This window comes from Mauremys reevesii, linkage group 6 (genome assembly GCF_016161935.1).
Source record: "Mauremys reevesii isolate NIE-2019 linkage group 6, ASM1616193v1, whole genome shotgun sequence".
In the NCBI taxonomy this organism is placed as follows: Eukaryota; Metazoa; Chordata; order Testudines; family Geoemydidae; genus Mauremys; species Mauremys reevesii.
This window is the reverse complement of record NC_052628.1, coordinates 49,326,632-49,346,122: the sequence shown is the minus strand read 5'-3', so window position 1 is coordinate 49,346,122 and position 19,491 is coordinate 49,326,632. Positions and strand designations below refer to the sequence as shown.

The window sequence follows — 19,491 nt, the reverse complement described above, 5'->3', positions numbered from 1 at the left end:
CAATGCATCTGAAAAGCAATCAGTTATTAACTGATAATGCATAGTTTAAAAGGTATTTCTTATTAACTTGTGCATATCATTGCTAAAAGTTATAACAGACTACGGGCTTGTCTACACATCCAGCAGTGCAGCTGCGGTGCTGTCGCACTTACTGAAGATGCTACCTATGCTGATGGGAAAGATTCTCCTGCCAGCATAGGTACTCCACCTCCCTGAGAGGCGGTAGCTATGTTGATGGGAGAAGCCCTCCCATCAACCTAGCGCTGTCTACACCAGGTGTTCAGTCGTTATAACTGCGTCACTCGGGTGTGGATTTTCTATACCCCTGACTAACTTTGTGGTGTAGACTAGGGCTCCGAGCTGAGAAGATATGTAAGTGTGGATGTTTTGATTACACAAAATAGGATCTATTTTCATAAGTGGTATAAATTCTCATGCCTCAGGCATAAACAAACTACTAAGTATTTGAAGTTAGGAAGAAACTTCCCCGAAGGGGAGATTATTACAAAATTGTCCAGTGTGAGGTTTCTTACATGGCCCTTTGAAGTATCTGATCTCTGCCATTGTCAGAGGCCCCAATTTAGGAAAGCACTTTAGGAACGCATGTGCTTAACTTTAAGACTGTGCTTAAATCCAATTGATTGTATGAAGTGCGTGTCCTTAAGGGCTTTCCTGGTTAGTGCTATTTCCCTGAATTAGGGACTAAGGCTATATCTACAAGCTTATGTTGGCATAATTTATGTCACTTGGGGTGGGGGGAATAAATCACCCCCCTGAGCGACGTAAGTTACACCGACATAAGCGCCAGTCCCACCGACATAGCTTCTGCCACTCACGGGGGCTGAAGTAGTTAAGCCAATGGGAGAGATCTCTCCCATCTGCTTAGAGTGGCTACATTAGGGAGCTTACAGCGGCACAGTTGCATCAGTAAACTCTCTAGTGTAGCCATGCCCTAAAAAGGGCTACTGAATTATAAGAATCATTGGGGCTGCTCTTGTATGGCAATTCTATGTCCCTCACTTTCAGCACCCACCATTGACAATTTGACCCTGAGTGCTCTTAAATCTCCCAAAGTGAGAGACACTTAGCACTTGTCAAGGCACCTTACATGATTAGACCCGTCATTGCTGATGAATAAATTGAGAAGTAACATAGTACAATACTATACCCCCAATATTTTTCACCTTGCATGATCTAGGAGAGGTATAAATTCACAGGTGGTTATATTTTCTGGTGACTCAAACATTGGGGAAAATGAGCTGCAAACACACAGGGTGGAGCCGATTTTGGAAATCCAAAATGGTTTGAGTGGATTAAAGTACAGGCCAAGGAAGCTCCTATAATAAACACAATGTGCCAAAGAGTACAGCTAGGACAGATGGTAAGGACCACAAATTCATGGTGATTATTATATGAAAGGAAACTGTTTTTCAGCCAATGGTGAATACAGTCTACTTGCAGTGTGCACATATGGGAAATTAGTCTGGCACTCGGTAAAGCACAGGTGAATAGTAATTTGGAATATTGCATGAGATGGCGGTCACTCATTTAACAAGGATATTGCAAAGGCAACTATAAAAATATAGGGAAGATGTCTATGTTGTTTGAAATCACAAACTGGACTTGGCTTATACACTATAGCTTAGAAAAAATGACATTGGAAGAATATCTTAGAGGCCTATATGATCCTGGAAGGAAAGGAGGAGACTGTTGCCAATCAGCTGTTTGGAATCTTAGCTAATTTTAAAAAGGATATTGTGGATTGAAGTTAAGCAAGATGAAAACAATTTGGTCAGAAATGTTTAAAGAAAAGGGGTGGTTAAAATTCAGCAATACCAGGAAAAGCTCAACAGAAACATAGTCACAATGCAGCCTGTAAATGACTTTCTCAGGTTAATGTGGTAAAAGTTCCCAGGCCCATAAGGACTAGCCTTGATACAATTCCTTTCTTTTAAATATCCCTACAATCCCATGTTTCTATTTCAAAAAGGCTCTCCTTGATTTACTTCCCCTATGAAATTTCAAATTCTTTGGGTTTTTGGTAGCACATTTCAGTAGCACAATTGCTCCTATACAATGAAATAACCTCTGTTTAAAAGCAAAAATATATAATTTAAAATATAAAAAATCTACTACATTTCTGCAGTACAATGAAACCAACTTATTGCAAGAACAATAGTTTGCACCACATCCCTTTTTAGGCTGACACAGTCCAACAATTCTTTCATTATTAAAAATGTCCAAATATATGTTTTCTTTCTCTCTCAGCTCAGACTCTGATCTTTCTACTCCCATCTGTTTCTCTCTCTTGACTCTGTGGGCTCCTGGCTATTTTCTGAGTCTCCAATATCAAATGGTTTAAAGAATAAATGTCTCTGCTGTAGTTGTCATTTACTTTATCCCAGATCTCTTGATTAGAATGTCACACTCTCCTTGTATGAAACCATTACATTAATCCAAGGAACAGATTTTTTTCAGTCATCCTTGTTCCTGAAATGTTCTCTTTTTCCTAAATTCCTTGCACGTTCCTCACCTGTAAATTTACCTTTCACCATCTCCAGACCATTGTCAAAATATGCCCTCATCTTGACCATGCCTTCACCAAAATCCAACCCACTTCAGCTCAGTCATCCATGCATAGTTGTAGTTACTCCAAACTGCTGTGCTTGATTTTTATCAGCCAGAGAGCCAATGAGACTTTGGAAATATTGATTTTTTTTTCCTGACCTGCGCTGGGCTGGGCTGGTCCTTTTGTTTGTAATAAAATTATTCTCTTCCAACCTGCTTCAAAATTGCCAAGATGTCAACTTTGACATCCTCATGCATAATTGGGATTACAAGACAATAAACAATGCAAGGCTGAATGTTCCATTTGACTTGTAAATTCCCCAGCAGTCTGCCAAAATCAATGGAGCTACTCCAGCTTTACACCAGTGTAACTGAGGGCAAAATCTGCTCCAGTGTCTTCAGCATTGCATAAATACTGAGAATCAAGAGCTACCCTCAATAAAATATGTAATATTACTTTGCTTTCTATTTGTGTTGAAAGCAATTTGGGCCTGCTTATAAAATTTCTTATAATTTACATTTTTGTATCTTGGCTCCTGTTGGTGTGAGGCAGAGCAGTTACCAATAACCCTCCTACATCTTGCACACACAAGTTGGCCAAGCAAGTTTTTGTATTCCTGGCTGTGGTCTATTTCACATCAAAATTATGCCAAAGGGATATATTCAATATAGAAACAGCCTCTTTCTCTTTGGGGACCAAATTCTTCCCTCAGATGTACATATTCTTTAATGTGAATCCCATGTTCCCATCCAGGGCAAAATTTGGCCCTCAATGTGTGTACTGTTCTTTTCTACTTTTGCAGATTTTTTTTTGCGTAACAATAACAACAACAATGAATAATAAGTTTGAAGAATATGTTTTGGATCTGCAATATTGTGGTTCCCAACTTAGCAGGATTTCAATACACAACAGCTTGTATGTATTTCAGTACATGACCACACTGTGAACATAAGTCACAGCTGAGAAAAAGTTATGAATTTTTTTACTGGAAGATTTGTTCAGCTCTTTTTGTGAGATATTTCTGTTGTCTTTATCCTCCTTGTAATTCTCTTGATTGTTGTTTGCTCTTTCACATAATCTATTCATACATAGGAGGAGCAGAAAGTTTGAGACACATCTTCATCCTCATCTTCTGAGTCTCATAAATATGAGACAGTGTTCACTGAGGTTTTAGAAGCTTTTTCTTCCAGGTTACAAAAGCTAAAGTGTTCTCCAAAATGGAGCTGAGGAGAGACAAAAGACATATGGGATTGGCTGTGGTGGGTCCACTATTTTCACACTGGAGATCCTTTGTGAATTTGTTGGAGGCCACCTAGGATATGTCCCCACAGCAACTGGGAGGATGCTTCCCAGCATGGATAGACACACACTAGCTCTGCTTGACCTTGTATGCTAAAAATAGCAGTGTGGCCACAGTGTAACAGATGGCAGCTCAGGCTAGCCACCCGAGTACGTACCCACGTATCTGTCTATGATGGGATTCACCCTCTCTGCTGCTGTGTAGATATATCCATAGATTCATTTGTCCATTTTCTTTGTAAAAGTCATATAATTTCTTGGGAAGGCAGAGGAACAATTTGATAGGATTTGTACAAGAAAGAGGTGGCAACCAAGAGGCAATGATTGATGGACCTTACTGGTAGGCACTGAAATAGATTGTGTTGGATAGCTGTGTTTTCAAAGAGATGTTTTATAGATTATAAAGCCAGAAGGGCCCATTATGATAATCTAATCTGACCTCCTGCATAACACAGGCCACAGAACCTTGCCCAGTAAATTCTATGTTGGAAAACAGGTGTGGGTTGTAGTTGCCATGATGATCAGCAGTTTAATCATTAGTTGTGTGCCTGGAAGAGAGATACCTAGCTGAGCCTTTCTATGCAATAATCCCAAACTTGGGAGACTTTTATTGCTCATCTCCCTGGTTTATTACTAGTTTTTAAGTCATGTAGCTCATGTTATGACTGTCATGAAGTACAAAAATATGCAGTGTGTTCAGACCAATCCCTCTAAAACATTGTTGAAAGATATTCTGCTCGATGAATACCAGTAATTTGTTCATACTTTTAAAAATTGCCTGCCCAGTTTTAACATCTCAAAAAACAAAGCAATGGAGTTGTATGTTCAATATATTGTGCAACATATCACATACAACAGATAATATTCCCACACAGTGATATTAAACCACAGACTTGGTTTTAAACAGAGCCATGCACTATAGTCCATCCACCATTTGCATGGGTGGAGAGAAAATTGCAAATGTAGAGAAGCTAACTCATTCTCTTATTGATGTCCTTTGCTTCAGGCCAATAAACCAACAATGATGTCAGTTCAGTCACTAAATTACCAAGTGGGAGAAAACTTCAAAACTCAGCAAAATGCCCTTTGGGAAAGGATACATAATTGTCAAATTAAAGCCTCCACTCCCACGCTCTTAACCACAAAGAAAGAAGGAAGCTTTAACCCACTAGCCAAACTGCTTCTAAAAGAGAAGTACACAGAAAAGTAAACATATGTTAACGTTAGCTAAGTGAGAGAGTTTCTGATATCTATAACCACCTATAGCCAGAAGTAGTGTATATTCTTATTTTCCTGTGAAGGCTTTGGAACAATGATTTTAATTACACTATTTTTCAACCACGGTAGAATAACATTTTTCTAGTATTAAAAAAAATTCTAAGGTTACAGCTATTCCAGCAGAAAACAATCTTCTGAGACTACTGAAATCCAGGAAAAATGTTTAGTCCTGGTACTAAAGCTAATGCTGGTGATTCAACACTGTTCTGGGAGTATGATAGAATCAGTCCTTTTGGGGAAGGAACCATCAGTAGGATTCATTTAGTGCTGAGTTTCCTTCTCCAGTATGATCCTCCTTTATACACTCTACTTATTTTTCACTCCTGAGTAATTTGAACTTTTATACAGGTTGGCTCTGAAGACCTATACTGATTGCCAGAAAGTTAACTCTTCTGAAAATGGAAAGCTCCAAATGTTCCTATGATTAAAAACCAGGCCAAAGAAATGAAAGGAATGTTTTTGCAGCTTCAGGACGAAAGGGCCAAATTCATTCTATAGTTTACTTCAGAGGAATAACCATCAGGAATGAATGTGACCCATTATCATTTCAGATAAAATGAGTATAGCATGTTTAGGATGACATAGTCTCAGTTCACTTGCATCCGACGAAGTGGGTATTCACCCACGAAAGCTCATGCTCCAAAACGTCTGTTAGTCTATAAAGTGCCACAGGATTCTTTGCTGCTTTCTCAGTTCACTGATATCTTCAATTGATTTCTCAATATTTCAAATACTAGGCTGTTTTAAATAAGTAAGGCACCTCACATCTGATTTCCTTAAGGTATATTTCACTTTCATTGAAACTGAGTGCAATAATGTTTTCTATTTTGCAGAAGCATTTTAGGTTCTATGTGTATTACTTACTAGATGTAAAACCAAACCAAAATCCTGTATTTCATCATACCCAATCTTTGGAAAAGTTCAGATCTGAACTTCAAAGCAACTCATTTCTCCAAAGGAGATTAAAATTCCATTCCTACTTGTCCCCCTCACAAAATCAGGTGCTCAGATATTCTGGAGGCAATCAGATGCTACTCTGAGGAATGAGGTGTGCTGAGATGGGTAGATATAGGGGAAGTTTGGATCTGGATGCAGACTCAAACTTTTTAACTCGGGCGGGAGGGAGGGAGAGTATCTACATATATCCTGCATTTTTTATTCTTTTCAAGACTTTCTAATATAGATTTAAAAACAGAATAAAAATTAGAGCACTATAGAGACCTTAGCAGCAACACATGTGATCAGTTTACAGAGCTCTTGCTGCCCCTTCGAGGGTTAATCAGAAATATATAATACTGTTCCCTGGAACTTTTGGAAAGCTGCTTAAGGGATGATTCCAACAATATGAAAGATTTCATTTTTGCAAAGTTTATATTGGCTTAACTGTGTTGGATTTTATTTATCACATCCTGTGGCCCACATTCACTCAAAGTTTTTTGAAGACAGCTTAGAGCTGAAATGGTAACCTTTTCTTCCTCTCATCTGTGAAAATTGCAACAAAGATTAATAGAGAATTAAGTAAAAATAAAGTAAATATTTTTACTGTTTATTTTAAACATACAGATTATAAGTTTTCATTTACATTTTGTTTCACACACATGTTGTGTGGACCATTATGATCGCATGATTAGATAGCCAGAAAGTGCTGTTAATTCTAAGCTATCAAGTTTGTGCTGAAACAAATCGGTATATAGGTTGCTTTAGGAAAATCCAACTGGAATATATAGTTACTAAGGTCTGAAATCATACAGTTGTTGAAGCAAAAGGGACCCAGAGGAGTAATGTATAGGCACCCTGAGGCCTGGTCTGCATGAGTATATTAGATCGGCCACACTACATCACTCAGGGGTAGTCCATACCCTGAGCAGCATAGTTAAGCCAACCATGTAGACAGAATTAGGTCAATGGAAAAATGGAAAGAATTCTTCCATCGACCCATCTACCATTTCTCAGGGATGTGGATTACCTATGCTGCCAGAAGAATCCCTCCCCTCCCATACGTACAGATAGTGTCTACGCTGAAGTGCTACAGCAGCGCAGCTGTGCCCCTGTAACGTTGTATATGTAGACAAACCCTTAGATGTAAAAAAAGATTAAAGGAGTGTGAGTGCCAAAACACTCCACTCTCAGCCCTTAATGTCTTAAAGTCACACCAAGAATATGTTAGTGCAGAGGCTCAGCAGGGAGATGCAAAGTGCTATCCATCTGAATGAGCCTGTGGAAAGGAGTAAGATGGAGGGGTGGAGTAGTACATTGAGGGAAAACAATCCTGCTCGTCTCTCTACAATTAAAATAAACATCTAAACTCACCAAACTGAGGCTATATCCTCTGTTTTTCTAACACTTCATTGAAACTGCCCCCTCTGGATCCATAGCAGGTGTACAGAAAACAGGAAAATATCATATTCTGGGAAACAAAACTAACCAGGAAACTAAAGCTACTGGGCCTGAGTCTCATTTACACAAAGGTCACTTTACACCACTCCAGCAATGTAAAGGAGTCTTATAGTGGAGTAAATTTCATTTACACTCATGTTAAGGCCATTTTTATCCTGGCAGAGTGACATAAAGAGCCTCAGTGTAAATGGGAACAAGGCCCCCTCATCATCTTATTTCTATACTATACACTTTCACACTTAAAGTGTTGAATTGAAAGTACAAATCCGTGGTATATAAATAGGAACTGGTTCCCAATCTAATCCACCACAGGGCTCTCTGGTCCTCTTGGTGGAACTCCAACTACTAAGCACTATATTTATTTAAAAGAATAATTAGCTCTTATGTAGTACTTCATGGCCTACATTTTTGAAAGTGGCTAGAGATTTTGGCCCAGCCTTCGATATCTTTCAAGGACCAGATGTTCAGAAAGTGTGAGCTATTTTAGGTACTTAAATGGCTCCCATTACTGTAGTGTCTGAACATCTCACAGTCTTCAGTGTATTTATTCTCACACACCCCTGTGAGAGGCAGGGCAGTACTATGGGGAACTGATGCACACAGTTTAGTGACTTGCCCAAGGTCGCAAATGAAGACATTGATAGAACAAGGAATTGAACCCAGGTCTCTTTAATCCTAGCATAGGCCCTAAACACTAGACCAGGTGTAGGCAACCTATGGCATGCGTGCCGAAGGCGGCACACAAGCTGACTTTCAGTGGCACTCACACTGCTCGGCTCCTGGCTGCCCGAGGTGGGGGCAAGTGGGGCAATTTGCCCTGGGCCCCACAGGGGCCCCGCGAGCCCTGGCCTAGTGGCGGTCCAGGTCTTCGGCTGGCATTTCGGTGGTGGGGGGCCCTTCAGTGCTGCCGAAGACACGGAGTGACTGAAGGGCCCACCACCGCTGAAATGCTGCCGAAGACCCGGAACACCGTCGGTGAATACAAGCACTGCAGCTCCCCCGCTTTGTCCCAGGCCCCCTGAATCCTCTGGGTGGCCCTGCACCAGTCTGGGGGGGTTCTGCATTTTAATTTAATTTTAAATGAAGCTTCTTAAACATTTTTAAAACTTTATTTACTTTACATATAACAATGGTTTAGTTATGTATTATAGACTTATAGAAAAAGACCTTCTAAAAATGTTAACATGTATTACTGGCACATGAAACCTTGAATTAGAGTGAATAAATGAAGACTCGGCACACCGCTTCTGAAAGGTTGCCAACCCCTGCACTAGACAATCCTGTCTGTCTCAGCACAGCTGCATTCTCACTCAGGCCCCTTTTTAATAAGTTTCACATTGGCCATCTGAAAACTGAGGCACCAAAAATCACAAGTCACTTTGAAAATGTGTGCCTCCAACTTCAAATTACTCTGCACACACTAAATAGTTAATTCTAACTACACCAATGAGGTAGGTAAATAAGGAAGAACTGATTCCCATTTTATATACAGAAATTGACTCTGAGAGGGTAGGTGATCTGTTCAAGGATACAGCACCCCTAAATAGTCCATGTATAATTTCACAGAAATCTATTAACATTCAACATTTTTTCTGTGTAAAACTTAGTAAAACAAGTTGATTTGGCAATTTAGTCAGTGCCTTTTATTAGATTAAATAAGGTGTAAAGCATAGTATGACATGAATTAATACATAATCCACATAAAGACCAGATTCACTAATGCACTGTGGCCTCTTTGTGTTGCTGTACTAGTGGATTTTAACTGTAAAGCCAGCATAGCCAGCCACAGGAAGACCACCCCAGTGTAGATGGATCCTGGGATGTCATAGAGCCAGCAGACTGGCTTTTTTGCCACTCTCTCCCAAATGCCAGCATAAGGGGACGTGGCTGGGAAGAAGGTGGTGGCAAGATATTTATAGCTGGTACGGCGTACCAGAAAGAGAAGCAGCAGAACGTGGGGTCATTGGGCAGCCCCACGCTGGCAGCTCCTCCAGTGCAGCTGTATCACCCCCAGAACCTTCCATGCAGAGTCTCCTCCATCCATACAGCAGCCCCACTGGAGGATAGGGCTGTGGGTGGAGCTGAGGGCAGTACAGCCATGCTGGAGGACCTGCAGGCATGGAGCCACCCGGTGGCCCCATGTTCTGCTCCTCTCACCGCTGCAGTTCTGAAGGCACAGCAGGAGGCGGACAGAGCCCCTCCTCCTCAAGTAAGGGGAGTGGATCATGGGGAGGGGAGAGGGAAAGTATGGGGGTCCCAGGCTGAGGGTGAGGTGGGAAGGAGTCACATGGAGGATTGCATGAGGAGGTCACGTGCCCTCCCTGGGGCCCCCCGAACCAGTACTAAATGGATTCCACTTGCACCACTGTCCATAAAGATGTGACCTACACAACATCCTTCCAGAGCTCAATCTGTATAATAAGGCCTGGCCTTTGTATAAGTGTTCTGCATTTTCTCATCCCTGCTATTCCTCCTGGCAAAAAACAAATCCCAGTATAACAAAAGAACTTCCCATATACTATGGAATTGTCTCATGATCTTTAGGGGCTGCTTTGAGAACTTCATTCCTGGATGTGCTAAGTATTCTTGAATTTTAATATAAAGCACACTTATGGCTTGACTTTTTAACCAACTGGCTGCTTTGCAGATTTTTCTCTGCCGGGATTGTGCTGTACAGATGGAATGGGCAAAGTTTTCCCATGGGACTGTGCCTTTCAGAAGAGAGAATACACAGTCAAGTCCAAAAGTTTGGATCCGAAAACGAATACAGGTTCAAACTCCTATTGTCAGCCAGATGGAGAGGAATCATTAATACCAACGACAGCAGTTTTGTACTGAGGAGACTTGTATTGTTACAGATGTCAAGAGAATAGTCTACAGGGGGTGGGAGGAGAGAGCTGTTAATGTTTAGTTCTATCAACTTTCCCTAGCAGCTGATCTCTAAATCAACACAGCTCCACATTCAGATGCCTAGGGAATCACACAGATACCCTTCTAGTGAGAGTCAATGGCCTCAAGCCATCAACCATATATGAGAGGGAAGCCCTAGAGAAGAAAGAAACACAAAACTGAGACTAAGAATTACTTTTGTAGAGTTTAAAGTAAACCAGTGGTCCAATTTAATGCTATGCCTCCCGGGAGAATGCACACCGCAAAGGAAGAGGGGCCAAAGGTGAGCTTATGCTAGCCTATTGGTGCCTTTCCAGCCCCTGTCTGCCACTGGAGTAGTGTACAGGGTTTGGAGCGGGGGACTGAAAGACTCTCTCCTCAGTTTTCTAGACTAAAATGTCAAACAATTTATTCTTCCTGCTTTGCCTTCTCTGAACTGGCTGAATGCATAGCTATCACCTTCTGTACCTGGAATCTTAGGTACTGCTTACACAGTGACAGACTAGAAAAAAAAAATCTGTCACTGCATCTACTTACCCAACATGAATGACGGGCCAAATTTTGTTTCCCTTATTCACCCATTGTAGTCACAGTGGGTGAAATTCATCCCCATGCAGAGGGCCAGCACAAGACCTATGCAACACTTGATTACCACTTGCACCCCATAAGGCCCTTTGGCATTAAAATCTAGGAAGCAAAGTGTTTTTTCAATTTATAAATACAAATGATACCCATCTCAATCTCCAAAGCCCCAACCATTAGTTGCCACTGTTGCCATGGATTACATGTACAGTGTGTTCAAAGGAGATACCATGTTTTCATTCTTTAAGATAACTGTAAAACAGGTTGGGGGAAAATGTTTGGTCATTCTAAATCTAGGAGTCACCACACTAAAGGATAAACCTGGAATACTTCAGATGTTAGCCACAAAGACAACTGTAATAATAAAGTGCTTCTTTTGCAGCACTGAAAAATGCTGTTCATAAAACATCTTGTTCTGTAGATTTCTAAGTAGCCCCTGGAGACAAATGTTCTGCTTCAAAAATGTTCCAATAAATAGATCAGTTTCCACAGAAGAGCATAAAGTCCTATGAATTGTAAATCCTAGAAGGGAGGTGTCTAAAAAGAAAATACGTGGTCACTGTGCATGTGACCATCCTTAGTAGCAAATGGAAGGGGCATCTCAAAACACTTTTACAATCCAGTCAAGCGGACCAGTAACCAAACACTGGCCACTCAAACCATCTGAGAGGAGATGAGTGCAGACTGGGACATGAGGAGCAGTAAAGATACTAGGATTCAAGCAAGCAATGCAAGGAAAGGACAGAAAGGGAACAATCACCATTGCCCTTATTTGTAATTGTTTTGTGTATGACACTTCTTGAATAAGCCAGAGAATGCATTAACTACTTCTAAAGCAATGAAAAGTAATGTACAGTATTTAGAATTCTTTTCAATAAATGTGAGTTCATTTTTCTTAAATTCAGTATATTGTACACTAGCAAGGTCTGAGTACAGTTCTATAATACAACTTTGTAACATTCATTTGGCATCAATAAAGTTCAGATAGTCTGAAGACACACACACACCCCTTATAGCTGAATACCCTCAACTCCAAACTCCATTACCAATAACAGATATGTAAGGATTATTTTGCATAGAAAGGAAGAGTGCAATATTATAACCCACACTGTAAGACAATCATAAGTCAAATTCATTATTATTAATAGTTACTCATCTTCTTAGCTCTTATCTTAACTCTTCAGGGCAGGGACCATAGTTTTGTTATATTTTTGTACAATGCCTAGCATATTGGGCCTGAGGTCTCTTGGTGCTCCTGTAATATAATATAGTATTTTCCATTTGAAGAAACTTCCCCTGTAAGTATGCCATTTCACAGGGTTTTTACATTTTCCTCCTACATGGGCAAAAGTGCAAGGATCACACATGCTGATATAAGACATAAAAGGATCAATTATTCAAGGTAATGCAAAGGACTTGCAAGGATTATGCTTTGCAAAGGACATGTTCCACTCATGATCCCTGCTTTCTGACATCATCCATGCGTGGTTCTTGTACTTTTGTATTTATAGGTGGTACTGATCACTTTTGAAGGTAGGAAGTGGCTCTAAGTGAGCCACTGGTACAATCTAGCATGGCAATTCCTATGTACAAAACACGTACATATATATTATTTAATTAGCGCTCCAAAAGTATGTACAATATAATTCACATACTCTCCATCTAGAAAGTATGTGTATGTACAATGCTTAGAAATACAATTATTTCTCAGATTATTCATTCCAGATTTGTAAAGCGTTATTTCTTAAGATTTTCTCATCAGGCAGCTCAAGTTCAGTAGGAAAGAAATCATGAGTGATCAAGGATAGTCACAAGAGACTGAGGTTACTCCACATCCTGGCCTACACAACAGCTGTGATAGGAACCCAGGTGCAAAAGGACAGGCATCTGTGGATTACTTTGGAACCAGAAGGAGACCCTCAGCCCGGAATAGGAAGCCTCTCTCCATTCTGAACCTGAGTTCCTTTCCTTTTCTTGAACACACCTGTGCTCTCCCAAATGCAGACTATATTTCTCCTAAACAAGTGCCAGATGACAATGGTGAATGGAACAAGAAGTTCCTCCTGTGGAGCAAGGGGGAACGAGGTAAAACATCACTGCTTTTTACTATACTCATTACATCTGCTAGACCTGTGATTCTTATCCTGGATCTTTGTGTTTATTTATTATTATTAATTATGTTGTTCAGGGAAGGTTGGTTGGTTTTTTAGGCTAGATTGTGACTTTAAGCACAGTCCTGAATGAGAGGTGATGCATAAACTTCACCACTTCAAGAGCCACTGTGGCTGGGAAACACACCTAGCATTCGCAATGACTCCCCCTTCTTGTGAAAAGGTGTAGTAATTTGCTGCTGGCCTATATTAATGGCAAATTACATCATGCTCCATTCAGCTGCACTGACCAAGGAGTGAGGGACAGACTCTGCCCATTCCTCACCCGTCCCCACCCACCTGCTTCAAGGATAGAGTAAGTAAATGCCCATCATCCACTTAGTCCTACCCACCCCGACAGGGAGGGAGTTGTAAAGGGAGTTCTTACTTCGCCTTCCTCATTTGCACAGCATGTAATCCGAGTTGTCCTCTGTGAGCAGTGCTGCTGATTGGGGAGATAATTGGTGCTGAGGGAAAAGGAGTGAGAATAAGTCAACAGATATGATTGGGCACTGAATGAGGAAAGATGGCTAAGTGGTGAATGAAGCAAGGAGTTTACTACATTTTAGTAGAATCCTCAAGAAGGTATTAAATGAAATTTTACTTAGTTCATGAAAATCAAAAATGGAAGACTTATTCAGTCATAGCCTAATAATACAGGTCATTCTGTACAATACATCTAAATTTGCAGATGATTCCAAATTTGTTGTAAACACAGAGGAGACTAGGGTGAAACTATAAAAGGACCTGGAGATGGGATGGGATTCCTCATGAACACAAGCAGAGTGAATAGAAATGAGGAAACATCGTGGTTTATAAACACATGAGGAAAGCAACAAAATGAAAGAGGAGGAATTATTCTGTTGTCCAAGGAAAAAAACCTCCTTGAGGTCACCTTAGTCAAAGAGGGGGAATGAGTTAACAACTGTTTAAAATCAGGAAAATATCTGTGTTCAGATTTTAACTTTCAAAGATGCAACTGCCCTGAGTCACCCAGCTTCACAAGGAGGTGGAACACTGTGGATGGACCTACTTCCTTTCATCAGTCTCACTCCTTGACACTGAACAGCAAATGGTGAGGTAAAGAAAGTTCGAACTGGATTCATTACTGGAAAGCAATGCTCAGGTAAGCTAAGATACCCTTTGAATTGTATGGACTCAGCAAAGTCAGAACAGGAAATGGGGTTATCTTCACCATATATGGACAGTATTGACTTGGTCCTTTGCCCCCCTAGTCTCACTCTTAGCTGTGCCAGTGGCAGTTATATTCTTTTATATTCAAATCATTTTTGAAAAATTTCTGGGGCTTTCCTGGTAAAGGGTTTATTTAAGATACCCAAATTATAGTAAAAAGCCTAGAGAATGCCTCATTCTTAGATTAGATTGCCATGCAGAACTGTAAACAAGCAACACTACTGGGAAATTTGATAGGTTTCAAATGGAACTCTTCAGCTTGCAAAATCTGCAGTGAGACCTGTCAGCTGCAGAGGATCAGAGTTACAGAATAATCTGCCTGAAGACCTCTCTCTTTAAAGGCTATTCAAACTAAAGCCAAGGTAACTGAATGCAGCACTTAATCAGTAACCATTAAACATATAATCAAACATAGTCTTACAGAATAGAGTATTTCCAGTCTTATAAAACAAATTGCCTTAAATCTGAGGGAGCAAGAAAAGCAGAGTTTAGAAATCACTCTGCTGAAAAGAGAGCCTGTGAATTAATCATGTAAGCATACAAAAACACTAATAGTTTTGAACACTGAAGGTGAAAGAACATTTGTTCACCAGAGGTCACTCTTCCAACTCAGGGGGGAATTTTAAAGAACACATGTTGGAAAATTTGCCTCAGTATTTTTGTTATTTCACCCTTGGGCACCATTTGCCTATGAAAATAGATTGCAATGTAAAGCAATTAGCCTGGTAGCCAATGTGCATCATGGTGCTGAAACCCTTCAGGGAAGAGTCAGTGTTGCTTAAAGTAACAATAGCTCACTGCTGGACCTAATTCTCATGAACAAGTATTTACTTTTTTTTTAAAAGTCTGCTCCAAGCTAGGATTAGAATGCGCCAACTCCTGATACAAAAACTATGCTCTAGTGCCAGCACTACAAAGGTAGCTGTAACCAGACCCTCCCAAGAAATCTAATAGGGAAGGACAGGAGACACTAAGGGGGATGTTTAATGGGTGGCAACATGTGAGGGTATGTTTGTGGAGACAGGAGACAACACATCTGTGCATGTGAGGTTCTCTGAAACCAATCCTGACCTGGTGGGGATACCTGTAAAGATGAAGGGGGTGGGGGAGAGAGAGCAAATGATATCAGGGAGGTTACAACACAGCAACAGTAACTGGGGAACCAGCTGCAAAGTTCAGTCATGAGCCCTTTTCCGACCCCGTTTATGCTCTGCATTTCCTGAATTGTCAGGGAAAGGTGATGGAAAGTAGCATTTTCTTATTTAAACTTTAAACCTGGAATTTGGTGCCTCTCTTTCAGTATTTTGCCAGGTTAGGCACACAGCTATCTACGTACACTGATGCTTAACTATTAAACCACATTATTCTGTTGTCAAGAGATACCATCTTTTGTCTGTAAGAGAGTTCAACAGTTGTGTGGTACCATTTTTAACTAAAAATAATAATAACTTCCTCTTATTTCACACTAAGTAATTAATTTATAACTAAAGGTTTTCATTTAAATTACAGTAAGGTATAGTGTATGAAAAGTATATGTGAACAGCATTAAGGTTTTGAGTGTAAATGCACAATAAAACCCACATTAAAGTTATACTCCTTAAAGTTGCCTGCATCTCTATCTCTCTCTCGTTCTCTCTCTCTCTCACGCACACACACAAGATAGATAATCGTGAGGGACCCATTTTCTGGCCCAATGAAACTCCTTTGTGCCACTCACTGGAGTGACACAAAGCAGCCTTAAAGGTGTCCTAAGTGGCCAGCTGGGGATTCTCCTTATGTAGGTGAATCCCAGCACAGCACAGAGTTGGCATAGCTAGCCCTCTGCCAGCCCTCTGGTCAGCCTTCAGCATAGCATACTGGGGGTGCACTGAAGAGGGTGCATAGCTGAAGCATACTGCATTCTGGCAACTCCTAACTTCTGGAACAGCCCGTTAGCAGCTGTTGCAGGTGACTGAAAGTTAGAGCAACATTAGGGCTTCTCTAATGCACATGGGGCCAAACTGGCCCCTAGCAACTCAATGATATAGTGCAGTGCATAAAAAGGACTAACACAGAAATGGAATCCAATCAATATAATTCTAGAGCTATTATTATTTACTAACCACAGTACAGTCAGGGCGCCCAGTGCTGCTCAGCCGCTGAACTATGCAAAACAAACAACAAGGCTTTATTTTAAAGGAGACAATTGTCTACAGTGGGGAGCATGTTATGGCTAGAATGCTTCATAAAATTAAAAGATTGTTAAAGGGTAACCATGAGCATTTTCTCCTTCTGATCTTTCCTAAATCAATTTACAAAGAAGTCTTACATTATACCACCAGCTTCATTTAACCTCATTAGTAGAGCTGCCGCCGATCGCGGTTTTTGGGGGGTTTTTTGGTCGGGGTTTTTTTTTTTTTTTTTGCTGCTTGGGGTGGCAAAAACACTGAAGCCGGCCCTGATGAGAAGACTTTTTTTTTTTTTTTTGGAAAATATACAAAGTGTAATCAGTATTGCAAAAGACAATGGGGAGAGCAGAAGTAGAATAGCTGGAAATTATGTTCACAATGCTTTAGAGAGAGAGAGAGAGAGAAGAAACAAAGAAGGGAAATAATGCTAGTCTGAAAATGGAAAGTGCGGAGACAATTGGAGGACTAAGTCCCATTAGCCTCCTGTCTCTAGCCTACAAATTGCTAACCTTGGTAGTGAGCAAGTGACTTACTGCAAATTGGATTCCAACCAAGTAAAGGAATGAGCAGGCTTTCAATCAATCCTGCACACTAATAATGCTGAATGAAATACTGACAAAGATGGACAAATATAATCTATCACCATGCATGGCATTTTTCCATTTTTTTTCTTCATTTTAACGTGAATTTAGTGCTCACAAAAGGTGCCAGATTGATAGCCCAAAAGACTGAAGTCTTTTGTTTTTCCATAGAATAGGCATAGGCAAAGCTTCCGCATGCAACCCAGCCAATAAGTTACATCCCACCTCTGGCTGGAGCACCTTTGGAGGGGGTAGAAAGAGAATTCAGTGAAGGTTTCTCTGCTGGGACTGCCATAAAGTTAATTCATGCCAACTGTAGCAGTGGTGTTTTTCTGTAACATGGCTTTGGAGCCTAAGAACCAGACTGAAACCACTAATACAATGGTCACCAAGCAGTGAGTATATGGTAAGGACTTCCAAACACTCCCAACTTTTGTGAGCATTGAACCAAAGGCCTGGCGGTGCAAAGCTCTGTCCCCCTTCCCCCCTCTTACCACCTTATCATTTGATTACCTGAGCCATCCTGCCCTCTCTGTGTAGATCACTTATTGACAACAGGAAAAGCTTGTGACCTATTAATGGAACAGAAACCCCTTCCATTGACAGGTCTTCAGAACTGAAGTATGGATATGGCCAATGCATTTAGTTTCTACCAAAACATAACTTGGTCTTCACTGTATATGCAGTAAGAAGATCAGAAACAAGAGAGAGAGAAACAAGATACATTACCCAGGCCTCTGCTTGCAAAGAGAGAATGGAGAGGAGAAAGCATTGAACACCAGCTGGAAGGAAGTAGTTGAACCAACTCACATTTGCAAGATGGTCTTGTCTTCATAGCTAACATGCCATGACCTATAAGAGTTAATACAGAAGCTCAATTCAGCCATGAAAAGGAAAAGATCACCATAGATAATAATGTCATTGATCAAGAAAAGTATGTCTCAGACAGCTCTTCAGATCTGAAAGAAACCAGATGGAAGAAATGAAGAGAAGAGCTAAGCCAGGCCAAAGATTCATCAAGAAGATGAAAAACATTGTGAGGGGTAATGTTCCAAAAGGAGGTGCATAATCAGCCATGCTTCTGCTGATAGCATCCGGCTCAGAGGCATATCTTGCCACCAAAACAAATGAAACAGGAAAACCGTTGCCTGCCAAAGGTATTATTGCTATGAGATCATAAAATGAATCAGTGGATACAACAATAAACACAAGTAATATTCATTACTGTAAGAAAACAAATGCAATGACATCATCATGCCTAGTGCGGGATGTGCTGAGAGAAGGTTCAGTAAAATATGGGAACTAATAAAGTCTATTAAACCCTCATGGAGACAAAGAACTCTTACTGTAGAAGTAATGGGGGTGTGTTTCTTGCAACAGGCATTGTCTAGAGGCTGCTGATAAATTTAACACGGTGATAAAAAGAGAGAGTGGAAACCACAGGATTATTTAGGTAGGAAAGGAGAAGCATTGACTGAGGTATTCAAAATTATGAATTGCATAGTGAAAGAGTTTCAGTCATTCCTTTTACCTTCTATAGTGACTTAAAAGTGGAACACCACATGAAATTACTGGACACTAAATGTAGAACTAAAAAAAAATATTCAGTTGATTTGCACGTGTGATAAATGAAAGACGGGGGTAGCTCCCTTTTATGGACACCCAGCCAGCCAGTTAGCTATAAAATCCCTTTTAGTGGTTGTTCTCTACTTGCTTTACCTGTAAAGGGTTAAAAAGTCTCCCTGCATAGGTAAAAGGAAGAGAGTGGGCACCTGACCAAAAGAGCCAATGGGAAGGCTAGAACTTTTAAAAATTGGGGGAAAACTTCCCCTTTGTCTGTCTATGTTGTTCACGGGGAAAGAGGGAACAGGGCAGAACCAAAGCTTGGGCCAGGTATGAAAATCATCAGCTTATACCTAGAAACTACTCATTTGAAACCCCAGATATGTAAGTAGATCAGGAAATGTCTAGGAAGATGTGATTAGGTTTATCTCTTTTTATTTCTTTATGGCTTGTGGACTCCTCTGTGCTAACCCCAAATGCTTTTGTTTTGCTTGTAACCATTAAGCTTAACCTCAAGAAAACCATTCTTGATGCTTAATTATTGTATTTGCTCTTTTTATATCTAGCAATAGCCTAAGTTTCCAGATGTATTTTCTTTCTTTTTGTTTTTAATAAAATTTACCTTTTTTAAGAACAGGATTGGATTTTTGTATCCTAAGAGGTTTGTGCACATGTTGTTTAATTAGCTGGTGGCAACAGATGATTTCCTTTGTTTTCTTTCTCAGCTCTTCCCCGGAGGGGTGGGGGTGAAAGGGCTTGAGGGTTCCCCACAGGAAGGAATTCCCAAGTGCGCCTTCCTGGGTTCTCGAACGGGCGTTTGC

At 40.5% G+C, this 19,491-nt stretch overlaps 1 long non-coding RNA gene across 8 annotated transcripts in view; it reads left to right on the top strand.

Annotated features, from left to right (window-relative positions):
- Window positions 1-19,491, top strand: part of LOC120407350 — a 39,652-nt gene that overhangs the window by 18,923 nt on the left and 1,238 nt on the right. For 5 of the 8 annotated variants that reach the window (XR_005599891.1, XR_005599892.1, XR_005599897.1 and 2 more), the window contains 2 exons: window positions 13,019-13,099; window positions 14,122-18,264. This is a non-coding gene — a long non-coding RNA (uncharacterized LOC120407350). The remainder of the gene's footprint in view (window positions 1-13,018; window positions 13,100-14,121; window positions 18,265-19,491) is intronic. The other 3 variants (XR_005599895.1, XR_005599896.1, XR_005599893.1) reach the window with 3 other exon arrangements.